Source organism: Petaurus breviceps, unplaced genomic scaffold (assembly GCF_028583685.1).
Source record: "Petaurus breviceps papuanus isolate PSGF00001 unplaced genomic scaffold, PetGlider_PUasm1.0 126, whole genome shotgun sequence".
NCBI lineage: Eukaryota > Metazoa > Chordata > Mammalia > Diprotodontia > Petauridae > Petaurus > Petaurus breviceps.
The window spans coordinates 680,164-701,837 of NW_027185655.1; the positions used below are offsets into that span (position 1 = coordinate 680,164).

At 38.8% G+C, this 21,674-nt stretch overlaps 1 long non-coding RNA gene across 2 annotated transcripts in view; it reads right to left on the reverse strand.

The window, feature by feature from the left end:
* Positions 1–21,674, reverse strand: part of LOC138163694 (uncharacterized) — a 443,738-nt gene that overhangs the window by 280,743 nt on the left and 141,321 nt on the right. For both annotated transcript variants that reach the window (XR_011168897.1, XR_011168896.1), the window contains exon 2: positions 13,897–14,063. This is a non-coding gene — a long non-coding RNA (uncharacterized lncRNA). The remainder of the gene's footprint in view (positions 1–13,896; positions 14,064–21,674) is intronic.

Below are 21,674 nucleotides of genomic sequence, written 5' to 3' on the forward strand. Positions count from 1 at the left end.
AAAAGAAAACCAACAAATTAAACCCTTCCCAATTAAAACCAAAATAGAAATCTTGAAAACTAAAAAAATCACTTAACACAATTTAAAGTAAAGTTATTGAATGGAAGAATAAAATAGACTATTTTTTTTAAAAAAATAAAATAGCTATCAACTATCTTCATTTAAAAAAAGGAAAGCTAAATTGCCAGCATAAAAAAATTGAAAACGTGAATTCACAGCCAATGAAGCAGAAATAAAGGGAACTATTAAGAGCTAATTCAACCAACTCTTTGCTGATAAAATTGACAATGTATCCATTACAGTTTTGTAGATTCATTTGTTTTTTTACCTATATCTAGGGCATAATTCCTGGGGGAGGAGGGTGGGAAGGGAAGGAATTAGTGATGAGTGGGGATATATTTTAGTCTTCCATATTGTTGATCACACTACATAGAAATCATATGTATATGTCTTAAAGGACTGCAGAAATGTCAGCTATTATTTAGCATAGGGAATTATTTCTCTATTTACCTTGTTCTCTATTTACCTTGTTCAACTACTATCATCATTATTATGATTTGTACAGTAAAAAATCCAGACAAAATACAGATAATTCAAACTCAAACAGCTACTTTGTCTTAATATATAAATAATTCAGCTGAAAGTATTTGTAAGCTATAATTTATTCAGCTGTCTGCTCCCAGTATCTACTTAACTGGGTGTTGATGTACAAATTATGAACATTAGAGGAAAAGAAAGGAAACCAATCCATCAGTCAATTTCATTTATCAAATTCATGTCATATGCCAGGTACCATGTAGGCTCTGGAGATACAAAGAAAAAAAATTAAATAGTCCCTGAAAGGGAAATAATATAAACACATATAAATACCTAGCAAAATGCCCCCCCCAAAATTATGCAAGGTAGTTTTGTAGGTGAAGGCAGTAGAAGCTGGGAAAAAAAGGAAAGGTTTCATAAACAATGTAATGTTTTGAGATGAGCTAAACTTTGAAAGAAACTTGGAATTCTAAGAGATAAAGATGAGAATGGATTGTATTCCAACCTTTGAAGAGTGCCAATGAAAAGGCATAGAGAAAGAATGATAGGGAATCATGTGTGAGGATTAACACAAGGGCCAGCTTGGCTGAACCATATAGTGTATGACAAAGAATTATGTATAATAAAGCTGGAGACATAAAGTTGAGCCAGATTGTGAAGAGCTTTAAAAGCCAAACAAAGCAATTTGTATTTAGTTCTAGAGATAATAAGGAGCCACTGATATTTCTGAGTCTGAGCAGGACAGTTAGTTGATCCAACCCCTACTTCAGGAAAGTTATTTTGACAGTTATGTGAAGCATGACTTGGAAAGGGGAGATAGCTGAGGAAAGAAGACTATTTCAGTAACTCAGATAGGACATGATAAGGCTTGGAACCACATGAGGACAAGGAAAGGAATAGATGCAAAAGATATGGAAGTACAATCATTAAGACTTGACAATAAAACATACATGAAAGGTAAGAGAGAGCACTGTGCTGAGGATGACTCCAAGGTTTTGAATCTCTTTGATTGTTGTCTGTCCTTCATTTTTCAAAAAGGATCAATGATATCATCAACTATAGGTGATGTCTTGACTTGCGTATGAATTGGATTTAAGTGAAGCAGAGTTGGACCAAAGGCAAGTCAACTGGTGATAGCCCAGATGCAGTAGATGACCTTGGTATCTGCCATGTCTGATCAAGCTCTAAGTGCCCCACAGCACCTGCTTCATCTGCCTTCCTGGCCTTTGGAAGAAAATGTTCTCATCTGCCCTTTACTCCAGGGAGAATCTTCATATACTTGAGGTAGACATACCTTTAACACACTGACAGGTTTGAACATCATCACCCTCAACCTGGTTTAGTCAGTCTGCCAAGACAGTTTCCTGGGGTGTGGCTACAGCACATGCTATAGTTTCTTAGAGCCACGGGTGAGAGTTGGGTGAAGGTTTATGCCAAAGGTGGATAAGCAACCTTCAAAAAGGCTCAGTAAGCCTCACATCAGAAGTGATAGACCTCCCTGAACACCCCCGCTTCTGTGATAAAGACGATGGTGATACCTTTGACAGGAATAGACAAGTTCAGAAGAAGGATGAACTTGGGGAGGAGGGAAGGTGATATAATCAATTTTGAACATGTCAAAACTGATATATCCATAGGATGTCATGTTTACAATCCATGCTAGGCATTCGGTGACTTGATACTGGAACTAAGTAGACAGTCTGGGACTGGCTATATAGATCTGGGAGTGATTTACATAAAGAAGGTAATTAAACCTATGAGAGTTGATGAGGTGACTAAAAGAGAAAGAATTTTGGTGGCCTGGTAGTTCCATGACTCTCTGAGTGTTATAAATTTAAAGGTCTTTATGTATCTCCATTGAGGTATATTGAAACCTTCCAATGTTTATCCATATCATATGAATTTTGACCATGTCCATGTGCAAATAAAAAGTCTTCTCTGAATCCCCCAAAAGGGGTTCTTCTATGAAGTCAGAAGCCTTCTTCTATACATGTCACATGTATACCAATGGAGCACACAGGCTAGCCATTGGTTTTCCCTTATTCTTGCCACATGATTAGCATAGACATAGACATAGACACATTAGAGAGATATAGCTAGATATCTATATGGTCATACAACTATACATATATTTTATATACAATATATACATATATTTGTATGTGTAAACATACATTATACTGCTTTGATGACATACTTTATGCATCTTTTGAACAAGTATTTAATAGAAACATATTGTTATTGAAGCAAGTTGCATTTATTAATACATTATAGTTACCTTGTGCCTCCCTGTTTCCCTTTAGGTGATTTTTAATTTTTAGATATTATGGCAATCTCTGCTTCCTATATATATATATGTATATATATATATATATAAAGAATATTGAGGTTCGAAAGAAAAGTCTTAAAATACATCCATAATGAACACTTATTCATGCAACAGTCAGCCATTAACTGAATGCCAGCCACTCTTCTAGGCAGTGGATGTAGTTAGACAAAAATGAAACATTCCCTGACCTCAAGGAATTTATATTCTTTGATAGAGGAGGGGAGAACAATGTATCTACATATAAGTAAGTAAATATAAATTATATATAAGTGCAAAAGGCCCCTAAATGAGAGATTAAATACTGTTCACAGGAAACCCAAAGCATAGTATATTACTCAAATATTACAAATAAATCAAATATAAAAATGGTTCCAGAGGGGCAGTTAGGTGTTACAGTGTATAGAGCACCAGTCCTGGAGTTGGGACGACCCAAATTCAAATCTAGTCTCAGACTCTTACTAGTTGTGTGACCCTGGGCAAGTGACTTAAGCCCAATTGCCTCCAAAAAAATTAAGATAATAAAATTTAAAAATGGTCCCTGGAGCAGAATTTATTTATTTATCCTTTGAAAATATAGTACATTTTTTTGTTTTCATGGTCGATAATGAACAGTATTTAAAAAGAGGAAAGAAAAAGATGTTTCTTCCGTAGAGTATAATCTAGTGACACCCTTGAGTGACTTGTAAAGCCAATTTATTTAACAATTTTAAATTTCTGACCACAGTTTGGAAAATATAAGAATTTGTCTGATGGTTATCATAACCATAGAAGTGGTATAAACATATAATTATACATACACATGCATTTCTGCATGCATATATATGACATAGCTTGTAAAAAAAAAAAAAAAACACCCAACCACCATATGGTAAATTGAATGAGCTAACTAAGCACAGAAGGGCTTTTGGACACATTTCAATTGAGTAAAATCAGCAAATGCTCTGAGTTATAACTAGTTTAAAACTAACTCACATTTTATTAGAAAGACCAAGTGCCAATCAACATTTAAAAGGGAATGGACCCAAATCATCTGCAAATACTCAAAGTTTATTTCTTAAGAATTTTAGCAGTTTCAATGAAAATCTCATTTAATTTTCTCATCTTGCTTTGACTAAATTCTGGTAGCACTTCTATCCTTCCACAAACCATGCAAATCAAATGTCTGTGTGCTAATAAAAAAGGTTTCTTCTCCCATTTCAGGTGCTTAAAGAGATGTGAAATCCATATCCTTACTATCCTGACTTGTTAAAAAATAAAAAACCTCCACTGAATATGCCCCAAATGTGCCAAAGCTATAAAAGGTCTGTGTATTTTCATTACAGACTTAAACATAGACTAAATGTGAAGTCAGCATTTCCCTCACTTTAAGGAGCAATGATCAGATGGGAAAAAAGACAAAGAATAAAATGCAAGTGGTCATGTCTTAGTTTCATCCACATGGCCAATCCAACCACCGAAGGTGAACCTAAGATCCATTTGGAGACCTGAACTGCCTGGTTTGACTAACTTTATTGCTGCAAAATCACCTGCAAAATTGCTTTGCTTGGGAGTGATCATTGACAGAAGAATGCCTTGCTTGCCACTCAGGAAGGCTATAGAAATCTCAACCTGTTATTTGTTGATCATTAAACCTGTTTTACACAATTGGCTATCTTATCTCTAGGAAAATCTAGGTATTAGAATCCAAATCCTGCCTCAGACACTTATTATCTCTGTGGCCCTGGGCCTCAGCCTCAGTTTCCTCTTTTATTAAAATGGAGATAATAATATCCTGGCACATCACGGATGCTTAATACATATTTACTGTATTAAATTGAATTGAATTTTTGTGAGGATCAAATGATAAATACATGTAAAATGCTTTGCAAATCTTAAAGCTCTATATAAATGGTAGTTATTGGAATCATGATGAAGATGGTGGTGGTAGTGGTGATGAAGAAGATGACAATGATGATGATGATGATGATGGGAACTGGATCTATGATTTCACTTATGTAAGGAATCCCCAGTGATATATTTCTTCTACCAATGCAGGCTGCCACTTTGCTTCAATTTATAGTATTAGAGAGTTGCCTTGAGAAATAGAGAGCCTTGAGAAATGAAATGATTTGCCCAAATTACATATCCAACATGTGTCAGAGTTATGTCCAAGTATACCATATAATTCAATACATTTATCTTCTATAAAGATTGTTATTATGGCATCAAACAAGAGAACAAATAATGGTGATAAGACTAAAAACTGTGTGCCATGATAATTAGCCTATATTTTTTGCTTTATTTCCTGTTTAACTGTGCCCAAGAGGTCTCCAAGAACTCTAGCAAATTCTTTTGGTTATTAAGCTTTCACTCAAAAAAAAGTCTGCAGAATTGCTTTGACTCTTGAGTCTAATCTTCCATGTTAAAAGCCTCCTGAGAATGTTAAAGTGAGAAAGAAAAAATTACTCGGGAGACCAAAGTAATAAAGAAGGTGAGTTTAGAAGAGATTCATCATCACAGAGTCAGTATGAAAATAATTGGGAAAGAGAAAGGAGTTCCAAGGGGGGAAATACCATGAAATACCTCAAAAGGCAAGCTTCCCACAATCCCTTGATTTGGAGATAAATAAAAGAAGACCATCTAGGCTCATAGTCATATATTGATTAAGTATATAGCATCTTAGATGTTCATTTGGGTCTCACAATTCCCTTAAACATCACAAAGATAATGAAGATGGAGCTCCCATCCTAAAGCATTGGACAAACCACCTCCATCATGTCCCAGGAATAGAACACCTGCCTCCGAACTGGGTGGCCATACTCTATAATAATGGGAACTTGAGCCAAGGATGAATTTGTCAAACAAATAGCTCTTCCTCCAACTGTGAACATGTTTTACAGTTAAAGATGAATAAGTTATTTCTATGCCAACATTTTTATTATGATTATGACCCTTTTTGTTTTTCAGTTGCTACTAGCAACAATGTATAAATAAAATATGGTCCCCTAAAATTAAATAGTAATACAAGCTTTTCAAAGGAAACAAATGTAATGATAAAAGACTTTAATAGAGAATCAGATATGATCAGAGGATCAAATAAATAATGAAACAGAAAGCAATTTAGCTTAATTGTTGAGTCAAAATTCAAATTCAGACTGAACAATATACTGTGCTATTTCAAGGAATTAAGACCTTCTCACCTTTGTTACTGGGCATCTCCTTTCTCCTGCAGAGGCCCTTAGGCTGATATTTCTGGCATTTTCTTTCTTTAAAGGCTACTAAATGTATTTGAGAACACAGTTAGCATTGAGCAATTGGGGGTTTTCCCTAAAAGGCTGATGGGTGTAGGGGGAAATCCTTCTCCCCCACCCAGTATGGACCCTTGACATTTCCCTGGCTCTCTAACTCAGACCTAGCCCATAACCTCTTGGGTCCAACTGCCAAGGCACTCCTCTTTCTTCTCACCACTGCATCCCAATCATCACCTGTCACTATACCCTCCATTTCTTACTAGAAATGGGATCATCATTTTGTCAAAGGGACAAAGATGGGGGACAGACTGTAATTTCTATTGGTGGAACCACACTAAATGAAAATCATGTTACTCCCAATGGATTTTTCTTGAGGCTCAATGATTCTTCTGTTTGGGAGTAAAGGAGTTAGTAGGGCAGGGCAGATATTTTCAAGAAAGGTAAATCCTGGGAATCCCAAAGTTATGGGGGAATGATGATAGTACAGGAGAAATCCATCTCTATAACACCTCAGTTGGGTACAAAACAATAAAAATAATAGGCTAAAATGTGTACCCTTCCTTGTCTATTTATTCTCCCAACAAAGCCTACTAAAAAGGGAAAACTGCTTGACACATTGATTATAAAGCTATCTAACTAGAAAGATTCTAAAATCATGCTTCTATTCACCTAGGATTGTGTCAATACTTTCAGTCCCAGTGATTTTCTCCTTGTGTTAAAGCCCATTGCAAAACCCTCAGAACCTTAGTATAGCATTGGTATGGCCCCCAAATTCACATTTGAATATCACCCTTTGGTAGTAACTGTCTCCAACTTTGCCAAGTTGGATCTTAGACAACAATCATGGTGCCCTTCACTACATAGGACTTTAATCCATGCTACAATGGAGTACTGGTTCAAGAGTCAAAGGACCTAGGTCCTCAACTCCTCCCTCTGTCATTTAGTAGTTGTGTGGCCTTGGTAAATTACTTAGCCTCCCTAAGCCTCAATTTCCTCTTCCAAAGGTGAGATATTTGGGCAAGATACCCTCCAAGGTACCTTCTAGTTTTAAATCTATCACTCAGCTTGGTAGGACCTGTCTCAGACACCTACTAGCTATATGACCCCAGGTCACTTAACCTCAGTTTCCTCATGTGTAAAATGAGCTAGAAAAGGAAATGGCAAACCACTCCAGTATCGTTCCTAAGAAAACCTTAAATGGGGTCATAAAGAGTCGGACTGAAATAACTCAACAGCAACAAAAGCAGGGCCTGCCAAAGTTATAACCCTTCTTGGCATGATCTGTGAGGACCTAGAACCACCTCCTTGCCGAGATGAAGTACCATGATAGGCTTCCAATAAATATATCATTAGTAAACAGTATTTAAGGAAACAATGCAGTAGCAAGAATACAGAGTTATAAGACCTGTCTAAATGTGGGTTCTGGCTCTGGCTGTTCTTGATATCGTGACCTTGGGGAAGTCATTCCATTTATCTCACCTTCAGTTTCCTTATTTGTAAAAAGGAGGCGATAAGGATCGCCATGCCTAATTCAGTGTCAGTGTGAGGATCAAAGACACAAAGCACATGAAACATCGTCTAACATACAGATGCCTCTTTGAAGGAATTGAGTGCGGGGTCAAAGAGGAGTTTTTCATCAGTATAATTTATATGACAGCACTTGATATTAGTATAGTCATTGTCATTGCCATTGCTATAATCCTCCCAAAGCTGAAACAGTCTCCTAGATCTTAAGAGGCACGGGCACTAGTAGAGTAAGGAAATGCCAGTCAGGCTGATGTACAAGGCCTCTCTGTGATCTCTCTGGTAGTTATGAAGTTCTGATAGGAACCCTGAAACATTGACCATTTGGGATCTGATGCCCTAGCTAGTGTGACCTAGATGCTCCTATAAGTCTAAAAAGACTGATTAGGTAGAATAAGATTGCAGGTTGATCTCATCTGGAACTATCGCAATGATTACACTGACACAGAGGACAATGGAGAGGATGGAGCTTCATGCTCTGGGGCTGCAAGAAGGCCTGATACAATAGTACAAATCAGAAAAACCAATACTCTTCTTGATGGAATAGTTTTAAGGCAGAAGATACTGATATAGCGGTGTCCATCACAAATCACAGCAGACAAATCACAAATGCACATGACGTAGCCTGAAGAGATGAGTAATTTTATTGTGCATAATTATTTCCTCATAAATATTACCAGTCATGGCTGAGGGCTTCACACTGCTTCTCATAAAGTATTTCCCCAGCTCCACCTTACACAATAATGTATTTTCCTGACTTCAGACCTGGAGCTCTAGCCGTTGTATCACTTGGCCACCCCAAATACATGGGATTGGAATTCAGATCTTACTGATACCAGGCCCAGACCTCTGTCTGCTGTGCCACCAAGCTATTTTTAAATTAAGATGAAGAGTAGATGGTAGCACCAAAGCTGAAGGGGAAACTGGTAAACCCAGTCCTTTTCCATCTCCTTCCTTAACTTAAAGTAACTAAAAGTTACTCTATACAAGGTCACAGAGGTAGAGGTGGGAGGGATCCCATAGATCATTGAGTCTAATCTTTCATTTTAAAGATAAAGAAGGTAAAAGGTAAGTGATAACCCAGGACAATCAATTCATCCATCCACAAGCCTGGCTACACGCAAGGCACTGTGCTAAACTCTGGGAATACAAAAAAAGACAAAAGACAATCCACGCTCCCAAGGAGTTCACTGCCTAATGGGAGAGACAACGTGTGAAAAACCACACGTGTACAAGATCTATATGGGGTAGATTGGAGGTGATCAACAGAAGGAAGGCATGAGCATTAAGGGAAACCATAAAGGCTTCTTGCAGTATGTAAGAATAGACTTGAGGGAAACCAGGGGAGGCAAGAGGTGAAGATGAGGTGGGAGAGAAATCCAGAGGATAGTCAGAGAAAATGCCTGGAGTTGGGAGATGTCTTGTGTCAGGGAACATTAGGGAGAACAGGGTCACTGGATCACAGAGCATATGGAAGAGAGGGCCTGGAGTCAGGAAGGCTCATCTTCATGAATTCAAATCCAGCTTCAGACTCTTATTAGCTGTATGACCCTGGGCAAGTCACTCACTAACACTGTTTGGTTCACTTTCCTTATCTGTGAACATGAGCTAGAGAAAGAAATGGCAAATCACTCTAGTATTTTTGCCAAGAATCCTCAAATGCCAAGAAAAAAAGAAAAATCAAACATGACTGAAAAATGACTGAACAACAACAAATGGTAAGAAGACTGGAGAAGGAGGAAGGGGCTAGGTTATGAAGGGCTTTTAAAGGCACAAAGAGGATTTTATTTTGATGCTGAAGAGAATAGGGAGACACTAGAGTTTACTGAATAAGGGGGTGATGAGCTTAGATGGGTGCCTTAGGAAAATAGATTTGACAGGTGAGTGAAGGATAGACTGAAGTAGGGAGATACTTGAGACAAGGACACCAGCCACCATTATTGCAATAGTCCAGGTTTGGGGTCACACAAGTTCAAGGTCAAGCAAGTGTCTGGGGCTGAATTTGAACACAGGCCTTCTGTTTCCAGATCCAGGACTAGAAACACTGAATCATGTTGGAACATTCTAGAGGACCCCTTGGAATCTGTTGATATGTGATAGATACTAGTAGATTACTCACTCTATCCATTTATTTATTGTTTATTATTTTTATTTATACTTATGATCTCTTTCACTGCATAATCAGTACCCTTCCACTTTCTCTCATCTTGGATAATGTCATTTATAACACTTTTCCTCAGGGAGTCATTGTTTCCAATAGGCAGTAGGCAGTAATAGTTTGCTTTAAGTTTTATTTATATGACACTTCAAGGAAATTATCATTTAGATTTCACTACAACCCAATGAGGCAAGTGCCCATTTTCCCATTATAAAGATGAGCTAAGTACTCATTATGCCCATTGTAAAGATGGGGAAAGTGAGGGGCAGGCAGGCTTAAGTGACTTGCCTAAGGTCACTCAGCAAGAGTCAGAGGCAGGATTTGAACAAAGGTCCTCCTGACTCCAGGGCCAGTAGACCTGCCATTCTCCCATTGGGCTGTTCTCATGCTGTTTACACCGGTGATGGGTCTTTCCATTGCCAGGTTCTCAAAGAGCTTACCCCCTAAAGATAGTCTGGATGCGGTTTGCTATTGTTATTGTTAGTTTGTTTCCAGACTTGTTTTTCACAACTTTGGTTTTCTACGCAACTCTAAAATGTGAGCTGCAACTGTAGAATGTCCCATTATGTGTTAAGCAAAACGTGCAAATATTCCACAGGATGTTATGGAGGGTGGAATTTTCACCATAACAGGGAAAAGGGGGAAAGTTGCTACCTTCTCTTGCTGCCTTTCTCATGGAATAAAGAGGTGGGATTTTCACACCTTCTGTTGTGCAAACTTAAATTTACAACAAGATAATAAGATAAATTTTCCCATCTAATCTTCTGCTATAGAATGGAGACTGAATTAGACTGAACATTTTTTTAGGGGCTTTTTGGAGGGCAATTGGACTTAAGTGACTTGACCAAAGACACATGGTTAGTAAGTGTGTCAAGTGTCTGAGGTCGGATTTGAACTCAGGTCCTCCTGACTCCAGGGTAGGTGCTCTATTCCCTGCACCACCTAGCCATCCCGGAAAACCTACTTTTCAAAGGATATATAAACTCTGTAGCCCAGCTCAAAAGGGAGCTCAGTTCCAATACTGCAGCTCCATACATATGCATACCACCCATTTTGAGAGAAATAAAACACATCTGTACACAACCCAATTTAATTTCATTTTTTTTTTTTTTGGAAATGAAAGGTTAGGTTTGGAAGAGACCTCAGAGGCCATCTCATTCAGCCTCTCCCCCTACCATTTTACAGATAAGGAAATTGAGATCCAGGTAGTTTAAGTAACTTACCCAAGGACAGAGGTAAGAAGCAAGAAGGGCAGAATTTGAATCCAGGCTTTTTGGCACTATTGCAGTCTAGGGGTGCTGGGAGCCCCAAAATTCAAGGACGAAAGGCTAGGGCCTGCCTCTTAAGAATTTGACTCAGTCTTCTTTCAGTCAGAGATGAGGTTTATTAAACCATCAGTTGGGAGTTGCTAGGTGGAGCAGTGAATAGAGCACCAGCCCTGGAGTCAGGAGGACCTGAGTTCAAATCCAGTTTCAGACACTTTAACACTTACTAGTGGTGTGACCTTGGGCAAGCCACTTAACCCCAATTGCCCAGCCTTCCATCCTCCAAAAAGCCAAAAAAAAAATTAAAACATCAGTTGGGGTGGGTGAGATTTTAAGAATCTGAGCAATTTAATGGGGAGTACCAGGCAAGATAGACCTTTTATACAGAAAGACTGTGGGAAAACGTGGATGGGATCAAGGAGTAGCTAAGGAGACTGGGTGGGGCCAGATGTAGACCATGAGGGCCGCAAGGAAAGGACAGTTAAAAGGATTGTCCTGGGACAGACCAAGTGCCTCAGGCAAAAGCCAGAGATCTGGGTTCAGGTCCCAAGGACACGCTCTTCTTTCTTTTAGGGGTCCAGGTGAATCCCATCCCCATCAGCACTAGAGCAAAGGGTCTTTCTACCTTACCAAACATCCTCCTAGGAATATCCAAAACCATGACAGGCTAATTACAAACAAAATAAACACTGATTAACTTGAAAGATATTGCCAATTTGTAAGTACTATTTCTAAAATTTGAATTATCAAAGCAAAAGTAAAAAATTTCAATGTCACTTTGCAGACACAAACTAGCTGTTATGGGAATGGCAATCTAAGCTCTTCCCCGCCCCTGGGCCCTTTGATAGGCTTAAGTGACTCTGAGAACCTTCCTTGATTTGAAAATATACTCTGCCCCCTAATAGGCTGAATGTGGTCACATGGAGCCTGTGGTGGGAGGCTTGGTTTTATTTTGTGATTGGGCAGTAGGTCAAAAGCTCCGTGACATTCTCTGATCCAGGAGAAAGCTATATAAACCCTGATGTGACGCTTTGCTTTGGGGCTTACTTTGAGAAGAAGTATGTGATTTGACCAGACAAGACTCTGGGCAGCCATTGAGCTCCCCAGCTTTGAAAACCCAGATGTTGGTGCTTCCCTCTCAGGTAACTGACTAGGTATGGATGTAATGGTCAGGCAGCTGGAAGCCTGTCTGCTGATGTTTCTCTGAATTTTTTTGTCTGTTTGTAACCTCTGTATTCTCTGTAGTTGAGGGTGCTGACCTTTTTCCCCTGAACTAGGTAAATGACATATGTTTGATTAAAACAAGATTGTTAACCCATTTTGAGTTGCTTTCCTTTAGAAAAGCAGATTTAAGAACCTCTGTTGGCAGCCGCCCTGGGTATGCTGGGGTGCTTGCTGCTACACTAGTCTTGTATTTAAAAGAACTGGGTGTGTGAAAAAAATTTTTTTTTAATGATCATTATCTTGGAGACTCAGAGTTCCCCCAGTCCTCTTCTTCCAAAGTACACTTTTTTCTTCATAATGCCATTGCTGACGAGGAGACTGCATTGAAGCTCCTTATCCTGCTCAACCCCCAACCAAAACTCAGAAGTAACTTAATATAAGGTAGGATGGACTATTGTGTTCTCCTCAGGCTTAGGTGGAGATAGATTCTTACCAAGGTTTTTTCTTTCTCTGCTTCCTTGGCCAGAAACCAACCAGTGTGGGAAATCTTTCTTAAAGACTTAGCCAGGCTAAGATCTAAACAGACTAAAAGAAACTCTAAGTTTGAGCTAATGGGTGTATTCCTGCTCATTATGTTGCTCAGACTGGTCTGGGAAAAATGTTGGTTCTCCCTAATGTCAAGAGAGATGATGTGGAGATTGATGCCTCTTTGACCAAGATTTCAGTGACCTAATTCACTACTCCAAGACCCTCATTTTAATATAGCCCACCTCCCAATGAGTTAAGCAATGAGAGTTGATTGGCACTGCTTGGGAACACCTACTTTTTTTTTGGCTTTTTGGATGTCAATTGGGATTAAGTGACTTGCCCAAAGTCACAAGGCTAGTACTGTGTCAAATGTCTGAGGCTGGATTTGAACTCAGGTCCTCCTGACTCCAGGGTCAGTGCTCTATTCACTGTGCCACCTAGCCACCCCAGAACACCTACTTTTCAAAGGACATATAAACTCCAAAGGGAGCTCAGTTCCAATACTGCAGCTCCATGAATATGCATACCACCCATTTGGAGAGAAATAAAACATGTCTGTACACAACCTAATTCATTTGTCTTTCTTAGATCAAACTCTTGGAAGCTAACAAATGAAACAAGGATAATATTTATTCTTCTATTTATAGCACGGGAGTTGAGAGTGAATTAATGGATACTAACAGGGAAGGAAGGAAGGAAGGACTTTTAATTATTTTGTAGCAACTTTGATAAATTTATGTATTTTTTTTAAAAGACTATACAGGAAGTCTTGGTTTCATATATAATCTTTTTTTATATCAACATGCATTTATGTTGATGATTATTCAGTTCATAATAAGAAAAAAAATTTAAGCTACAAACTCTTTGAAACAGGGTCGATTGATGAAATTCATGTAAAAAGCCAAAGGTCTTGTGTTATAGGGTTAAAATCAGTAACTCTTTGTTACTAGGGAGACCATTAACATTGCTTTTGCCAAGCTTATAGTCAGAACATTGTGAAGTCCTGCTGTGGTGTGAACCAGCAGGCTCTCTTTATCCCATCCCCACCCCTTCTATTAAATCTCAAAATATAAAAATCTCCTAATTTATTGTTGAAAACCATGTGCCAACTAAATTAATCATAACCATTAAAAAAAGTAAAGTAATGACTGGCGCTTATACCTTCCCAGATGATGAGGCAAGGGGTTAAGACAAGAAATGGGAGTGTGATTTCCCATCAATAGAGACCCTCCTAATCAGTCAAGGATGATCGAAGGCTCCCTGGAAGGGCTGTCCAAACAGAATCCCCAACATGACAGCATAATAACTTGTTTCCATCACAATGTTTCCTATCAGAGAAAAAAGCAAAACAAAACAAATCTGATTACCAAATAATAATTGATCCCAGAATTCAGAGGAGCAAGGCAGCCAAAATAGTCTGGACTTTTTATACAAAATTAACTACAGACTAGGCAGGGCTATAGTCCTGCTATCCAAAATTTCTTTTTTAAAAAAATATATTAAAATACACTATTGCCATTGTTTTCTTGCCCCATTCTCTGTTGGGTTGGTCGACAGACTGGAAATCCCTAGGCATATTTATCTGTTTCTAGCATCCTATTAGGAATTCAACAGTCTGAAGATCTCTGTTCCCCAGCAGCCAATGGGAACTCAGAGAGAAGAAAGTATTGGCTGAAACCTGTTTGGCGATAATACCAGGCAAAAGGTGGGAAGCACAAATTTGATGGCACTTCTTTCTCTGGTGAATGGGCAGCTTTTGCAAAGTCATTTGGGGTCAGCAAGTAGCAGATAGACACAAGAAAGATCCCAGCCTTGCAGCGCCCAGCTATGGCCTGCTTCATGGCTTGGTCTCCAGAAAGACTGGAAGAAGGATGGGAAGCAGTTGGGAAGAGACAAAGTTGTGACAGAAGGTTTGTTTTCCCCTGGCTATTTTGTTGCTATTCAAATCTAAAGTTCCAAGATTATTCAGTTGTCCATGGAAGAATCGAAACAGAAAAATACAGAACAAGGCTTTAGGCCTAAGTAGAGCAAGAAAGGTGCTTATAACCAAAGCTGTAACAAGCCATTCTTCCCCTAAGGGAGACACATAAAACACTCCTCAGTCAGGCAGCAGAAAAGGTACCCTAAAATCAGTGCTTTAAGTCAAATTCAATGGTAGGCAGAGGGAGAGGGGGAAGGTGAAGAACCAAGGAGAAAGACTTCAAGCCCCAGTGTAGTGAGTAAAGTGTTGAACTTAGAGTAAAAATGCATGGATTGGAGCCATGCCTCACACACTTACTAGCTCTTGCAGGTAGATACCACAGTGGATAGAGTATTGTATCTGGAGTCAGGAAGACTCATCTTCCTGAGTTCAAATCCAGCCTCCATCACAAAGAGTCAGATGACTAAAAAATTACTAGACAATAAGAACAATATTGGGCAAATCACAATCTCAGAACCTCAGTATCCTCATCTGTAAAATGGGGATCATACCTACAGTACAGAAGTTGTAAGACTACAGTGAGCTGGTACTCTGTAAACCAAAAGTGCTATATAAACGAAAGCTATTGTTATAATTTTTGCAACCATGGGGCAAAAATCCCATTGTCCTATCCTGGTTACAGCTCTGAAACTCCCATTTTTTTTTTTGGAGGGGGGAAGGCAGGGCAATTGGGGTTAAGTGACTTGCCTAAGGTCACACAGCTAGTAAGTGTTAAGTGTCTGAGGACAGATTTGAACTCAGGTCCTCCTGACTCCAGGGCTGGTGCTCTATTCACTGCGCCACCTAGCCGCCCCAAAACTCCCATTTCTTACTACGAGAGAGAGAGAGATATTTTAAAAGATTTTAAAATAGTTTTAGAAATGAATTGAGAGTAATAGAAGAAAATAAAAAAGAAATGAGTTATGAAAGAAAGAATTAGAACAGCAACTAATGGATTGACCCAAGAGGTACAAAACCTTGCCCAAGAAACAAACTCCCTTAAAAATTCAAATAAATTACATAGATGCCAACAATTACATGAGGCAATAAGAAATATTAAAACAAAGCCAAAAGCTGGGGAAAAAATAAGAGAGAATGTGAGGTACCTCATAGGAAATATAATTAATCTGGAAACAGATCAAAAAGAGTCAAAATCCAAAGTTTCCAGGTCAAAGAAAAACTGTACAAGAGGCCAAACAAAAAGAATTCAAGTACTGAAGAATCATAGTCAGGATCACATGTGATTTAGCAGCCACAACCATAAAAGAACAGAGAACTTGGAATATGATATTCTAGAAGGCAAAGGATATGGACTTACAGCCAAGAATAACTTAACCAGCAAAATGGAATACAATGCTATGGGGTTGGGGTGGGGGTGCAGGGGGAATGGACCTTTAATAAAATGAAGATGTTCAAGCATTCCTGATGAAAAGAAAAGAATCACAGAGAAACTTTGAAATTCAAATACAAGAATGAAGAGAAGCATAAAAAAGTAAATGTGAATGAACAATGATAAAGGATCAAACAAGGATAAACTACCCATATTCAAATACCAGGAGATAATGCATGTTTCTCCTCTGATCTCTTTCATCATGATGATTCATAGACAGAGTTTAATTTGACAAGGCCTAGGAGTGGTTTTGTTAAATCTTGATGATCCTAAGAAAAGAATGGAGGGAAAAGGGAAGAAGACAATAGAGGGGGGAAGAAAAGGAACTTTTGGAAAAAAATTGTCACATATAATTAGAATGCACTATTAGATATATACAGAAAGAGGAGAGAGTTGGGGAAGTGGCTGACAGCTGAATCTCACTAATATCTAAATGGGTCAAAAGACAGAAGAATATACACATACAGAGTTGGACACAGATATACATTTCACTCAACAGGGAAGTAGGAAGAAAAGGAGAAAAGGGGTAGGAGAGATTAGAGGGAGAATAAATTAAGGGAGAGGATTAGTCCTAAGTAAAACAAGCTCTAAAGATGTACAGAAAAAATTTTAAATTCTTTTTTACAAAAATTTCTTGCAAACTTCTTACCAACATGGGAATATGAAGGCGTGTCCATAAACTGGGGAATAGATAAAGAAGTTTTTGCATATAAACGTATGGAAAATCATGTCGTACTCTTATTGGTATAATGACCATCCAGGATTCCATAGGACTGATGATGAAACATGCTATCCACCTCCTGATAGAGGTCAAAAACTCAGAAATCAAAGTGAGATAAATATTGGTTGGACATAGTCAATGTGGAAATTTGCTTTGATCAACTATACAAGTTAGTAATGGGTCCAATTTTTCTTGTGTTCTCAATGTTGGAGAAGGGAGAAATTTGGAAAGGATAGATGAGAATGGCTAATTAAAACAAAATATATTTTTAAAAAAGAAAAATCAAGATGTTCTGCTTTCTTGAAGAAGTAAAGTGTGGTTTGAAAGTTACACAAATTTTGGTCAGAAACAGACCACATAATTCATGTTCCAAAAGATTAAAGACTTTAGATTGAGCTCCCAGGGGTCAGTGGCAAAGCAACTCCCAAAGTTTTGGTCATGGTGACAAAACACTTGAAACCATAGACTTTATGATTTGGCAAGTGGAGCTTAAGTTGTGTGTGTGTGTGTGTGTGTGTGTGTGTGTGTGTGTGTGTGTGTGCTTAATGTAACTCTTCATGGGGAAAATATTAAAGAAACAGATTGAGCAGATCTCACTGTCACACAAAACTAAGCCTAAGGACACACACACTCATAACAGTAGGCTCATACACTGCATTAAAACCCAGACATAGAATATAATAAAAGCAGGACTGACAGTTCCAAGGAGAGAATTAACATCTTAAAAGGTTCTAGAAGTTGATATGAACTGACTTGAATATTCACTGTATCCTTTCAAATACTCAGGTAATCTCACTACCTTATTTTGATTGTCCTTCCTTAGAAATCTTCTCTGGGAGAGCTTTGGAAATATCCAGGTAAGTCTTTGAACACAAAGGTCTTTTGAATTAAACTCAAAGAAAATACATCATACTGGTGTTTTCAAGCTTTGCTTGGAGCTACAGAACTGTTCATAGGTGGGGTTTTCCTTTCCCAGGGTACTTAACTTTCACCTACTATAGCGGCCATATGACCAAATAGCATCAACAAATATTTTTTTAACAGGGGCATGGCACTGGATGTCTTGGCTCCTGCACTCTTTAGATGTTAAGGTCACTGCACAGCTAACCCTAACAATGACACTCTCAAACACAGCCTGTTTGGAGCTGTAATTCAATCTTTTCCCAGAACCTGACACCGAGACTGTCAGACAGTAAAAACTGAGAAAGTGATGCATTGTTTGTCAAGTTATATCTTTTCCAAAACAGATTTTTTAAAAATATGGATTTAATTCTGGGAATACTATCATATAACCAGTGGAAAGAAATCTCCTCATAAAGCCATGTAATTTATAATCCAAAGGTAATTTGCATTCAGAAAATCTCAAAATTCAAGAGTTGAAAGAGACCTTGTTGGTCATCTAGGCTAATTCATATTAGAAAAAGAATTCCCTTTCATTAATACCTAGCAAGTAGTCACCCAGGCTTTGCTTTGAAGGCCTCCAGTGAGAGGAAACCCATTACTATTGTCTTTGAGGCACACAATTTCAACTTGAGAAATCTCTGATTATTCTGAAGTTGTTATTTTTTTTTAATCAAGGAAAAATCTTCCTTTAACTTTCATTCCTTATTGTACTGGGCTTTAATAGGGAAACCAAATTATGGCAGTACAATGTAGTAGAAAGCATAATGAGCATGGTCAGGAGATATGAACTCACTTCTTATATCTTGTTTTACCTACTTGTGTAACCTTTGCCAACTCATGAATCACTGAGGTTCTGTTTTCTCATCTATAAAATATAGGAATTGAATTTGATAACTTCCAAGGTACACACACACACACACACACACACACACACACACACCTCTAGTTACAGGGCTCTACGTCCAACTTATTTCTGTCAGGATGCTGAGGTGACAGCTGAATAAAAAGTCTTCGGTCAATCGGTTTTGAACTTTGAAGTCAGAAGATCTATTGTCCAACTGAATCAGGAACCATGTAACTAGGACACCTTCAAATGACTCTGACTTAACTGGTATATGGGTCCCAGAGAAGTAGTGTGGTAGAATGGCTAGGCAGCTAGCCTCAGAATCAGAAAGACATAGATTGATGTGCTTCCTCTAATACATACCAAACCTTGTGACATTGATTGGCAAGTCTACTTCATGTCTCAGTGCCTCTGCTAACTCTAAATCATGTTATTGAGCAGTTTCTGGTCTCCACTAGCAGAGGGTGTTTCCTCACCAAGTTTCTTATAACAGTGAAATCACAGGTCTAGAAAAAAGTGCCCCAGGGAGGCTAGGTGGTGCACTGGCCTTGGAGTCAGGAGGTCCTGAGTTCAGTTCTGGCCTCAGACACTTAACACCCACACACAAAAAAACTAGCCGTGTAACCTTGGGCAAGTTACTTAACCCCAATTGCCCTCCAAAAAAAAATTCAAAAAAAAAAAAGTGCCCCACTAAACAGATTCAACTGACCAGCTCAGCAAGTCAAAACACTCTTCTCACAGGGGGGTCCCATCCCCACACATGGGCACTAATGAAAATCAACATGAAATAATCACTAATTTAATTAGAACATAAGTGAAATGTGGTGGTCAGCATTCAGGATAATTAGCCAATCCATTCACCTGTATGATTTTATATAGTGTTTTACATGTGGATTTTCTGTATTGCTAGACATACTCATAGGTTTAGGACTTGAAGGGTTCTGGGGGTCATCCTATTCAAGCCCCTCATTTTACAGAAGAGGAAATCAAGACCCAAAGAGGTCATGTGACTTGCCAAGGTAACCCAGTAATGCCAAAGTCAGACAGTCCACAAGTATTTATTAAGCACCTACTATGTGCTAGACATTGTTCTAGGTGCTGGAGACCCAAAGAAAGGTAAAAGACAATCCCTGCCCTCAGGGAGCTCGTAGTTACTGGGGGAGACAACATGAAAGCAGTAAGATACAGAGAGGAGAAGTTGAGACTTGAACTCGTCTTACGCCTATGGCATCTGATCCAATCCAATCCAAGAAGCCGTTATTCAGTGCTTGGTATTTCCATGGCACCTGTCTCCTCCCTCTAGAAGCTCACATTCCACAGGGCTCCATCCCAACTGCCGCTTTTGCCTCATATTCTATTTAGAGTGGCTTCCCGGACCAGAGAGATCTCAGGGAGACCTCATTTGACTTTCCTGAAGCAGTATCTGAAGAAGTCTTTAGAGTTGTTCTTCAGTCATTCCAGTTGAGTGCAACTCTTCATGACCCCATTTACAGTTTTCTTGACAAAGATACTGGAGTATTTTGTCATTTCCTTCTCCAGCTCATTTGACAGATAAGGAAACTGAGGCAGAGTTAAGTGACTTTCCCAGGGTCATACAGTAAGTGCCTGAGGCCAGATTTGAACTCAGGTTTTCCTAACTCCAGGCCCAGATCTCTGTCCACTATGCCAGACCAAAGCAACAGCCATACAATAGCATTGAGCCATGAGCACCATCTGTACAACACACTTCTTTGGGGTGAATTAACACCTAAGGAATTGCACTGTATTGTATTACACTGAGATTTCCCTTAACTAATGTAGGGAGGTGACTTCCCACAGATCGTTGTCTTAGAAAGTTAACTAGTACACAGCGAGTCAGGTTACCACCACAACCTTACTCTACCCCAAGTGCTGTGATAATTTCTGGAGACAAGAAAAAAAAGCAAAAAAAAAAATTGTTCTTACCCTCAAAGAGCTTACATTCTAATGAGAGGCAATGTGTAAACAGCTACACAGATACAGAAAGAATACAGAGATAGAAGGCCATTCTAAGAAAGGAAGCATGGGCAACAGGGAAGACCAGGAAAGGCCTCCCAGAGGGTAGGACTTGTCAAGGGTTACATAGCCCATAACTGTCAGAGATGGGACTTGAACCGGGGAAATTTATAACTATTGAGATAAGTAGTTCACCCTCTAACACCCTCTGCTCTGATAAAGAACTTTTTGTACTAAATTTGGGGAAGAGAGTAGGGATATGGCATGGTAACAAGATCTCTCAATTGGAATTTCAAAACCTAGGTTCAAATCTTGGCTCTGACATTTAGAAGGATCATAAATTAAAAGCTTCAAAGGACCTTAAAAGTCACCTAGACCAAAAATTTTCATTTTACAGATGAGGAAACTGAGACAATCCATATTTTTCTACTGTTCTCCTGGGGAGAAGAGAGCAGAATTATCCCAATATTCTCATATTATGTCTGTCATTTGGGGAATTTCCTCAGCCAGGAGAGAATAATTAGCCTGGGTGAAATGTTCCTAAATTTCACTTGGGCCATCATCGCAAAGCAGCACCTCTCTGTCAGTCAAAACAGCAGCAGTTGGGAGCTATTCCTTGGGGAAATCCCACAGGTGCTCACAATGAATATGTCCTTTCCAATCTTTCTAATCAAAGAAAGTATTTGTTTTTCTGCTTTAGGAAAAGACAAGTAACGGAATTAAGACAGATGAACAAGTTTAATATAGGAGGCAAGAAGAAAAGAGGTCTCCCATGATAGGAACTGAAAAATAACAGAACTGATTTTGCTGGTGTGGCAGCAGAAAGAGCCCAGTGTCTGATTTGAGTCCTGTCTGCCCACCAAGGGATAGTTTGCATAAGGCGGCTGCTGGTACAGTGGAGAGAGAGCTAACCCGAGAATCAGGAAGACCTGAGTTTAAATCTGGCCTTAGGCACTAGCTATTGTGACCCTGGAAGAAAGGAAACTAGCATTTATTAAATTCCTTCTGTGTGCTAAGTGCTTTACAAATATTATCTCATTTGATCTTCACAGCAATCCTATGAGATAGATGTTCTGATTCCCATTTTACAGTTGAGGAAACTGGGGGAAACATAAGTTAAGTGAATTGTCCAGAGTCAAAAAGCTAG